This window comes from Myodes glareolus, chromosome 21 (genome assembly GCF_982192425.1).
Source record: "Myodes glareolus chromosome 21, mMyoGla1.1, whole genome shotgun sequence".
Lineage (NCBI taxonomy): Eukaryota > Metazoa > Chordata > Mammalia > Rodentia > Cricetidae > Myodes > Myodes glareolus.
This window is the reverse complement of record NC_142046.1, coordinates 33,322,116-33,323,928: the sequence shown is the minus strand read 5'-3', so window position 1 is coordinate 33,323,928 and position 1,813 is coordinate 33,322,116.

The window sequence follows — 1,813 nt, the reverse complement described above, 5'->3', positions numbered from 1 at the left end:
GCTTGTATTTCTTTATTGCAATAGTTTAAAAATGCAGCTATTTAACAGGTTAAAGAAGTACAACATTAAATGTTAGGATTTTTTTAGTATTACTATTGGTAATTCTAGGTTTATTACAAATTTATTTTTCTAATTTATTTTTCTTAACTGCTAATCAAACTGGCCCAAGTTTGAGTGCTATTTTCAAACAATGTCAGCAGGAAAAAATAGTGAAAGTAATACATCTTTTATATATAAAGGTACATCAATTTCATTCTTACACTAAAATACATTTCTTAACCATGCAGTTAAAACAGTTAAACATAATTTATTTTCAGATTAATTAATGCCTCAGCTCCAGATCATAACCCTAACTCCATCACTCCAGAGATGCCTCATTCACTATTCTTCAGAGCTTATTACACTGTTACTAACTTTAAATGAATTGACTTTCATTGCTGAGGCTTCTGCCAATCTATGACTTGTTGATGATAGTTACTAGGCACTAAAATACAAGAAAGTGCCTCAGGTACCTATTTCATGATGTTTACTTACACAAGACCACAAGAACAAGAAAATGCACAATATTAACCGAATAAGCATAGCACAGCTCATCTAAGACCCAGCACAGGAACACAGCTGTGATTCTTTTATTTATACACATTGTCTGTTGTTCTCCGTGGTTATCAAGATCTAAGCATCAGAAGAGCTGCAGAACGGGAGGCGAAAGGACTTTAGGGCTGCCTGACACTAGTGCTTCACTTAGTAAAGACACAGGACTTGGACTCTGCATGCCTTAAATTTCTCTTAAAGTTTAAAGACTTAATACATATCTGAAAATTGAACTATAGCATGCTACACTTGAAAGAGAAGTTCTTTCCCTTCAAGTTTAAAGCTTGTTTGTCTTCCTTGGGCTTCTATCACTTAAAACATCAACTGAATACCTATAGTTGAACAAAACTCTGGGATTGCGTCTATTCTTGCCCCAAAGCAGTCTACAGCTGCACTACATATGCTCTGAGCAATAAACCTTTGTTTGGGGATCTATTCAATAATGTATGGTTATGCTTAGCATCACCCTGGTCTCTGCCTACCATGTATGGTACCAAAAATGTTTCCAAATAGCCAGATTATATTAAGGGACAAAATACTTTGGTTTTTTGAAGTCAGGTACAACCAAGTTAACATTTTATCTAACAGCTTTGCCTGCATTTTAGAACCACTGTTCCAAGGCACCTTATACCACAACTTCAGCTATATATTTGGGTTACTTAACAGAATATTTCATAATTTGCCTCTACATTCACAGACCACACTCATTAACCCAAGGAGGTTTGAGCATCATTTTTTGTTGCTTTTGTTTTGTTTTTAGCTTTCAGCTTTCTGTGTACGAGGGTTGAACCATTAGTGTGTTCTAAAGTGGAGCAATAGTGGAAGAAAGGGGTGTTTAAGAAAATAAGAGGAGAATACAGTGGACTGACGGTATTAAAGACTTCAGAAATGAAGGCTCTAGGGTTTTACATTAATAATGGCCTTATCAGGTGCAAATCAACTCAAGGAGTTCTGTAGTAGTCATCTTTCTGACTACCACAACCCTTGCTGATCTTTTCTCTTCCCCTGTGTGCTGTGCGTCAATGGTTTTACCCTGTAAAGATTTATTCCTTATACTTATTTAATAAGATGCTGATTGGCCACTAACCAGACAGGAAGTAAAGGCAGGATGACCAGGCAGTAAGTAGAGGCGGGGCAATGAGAACAGGAGAATTCTGGGAAGAGGAAGGAGTTTGTCTGCAGTCATCACCCAGCCGTAGAGGATGCAGATGAGAATGCCTCA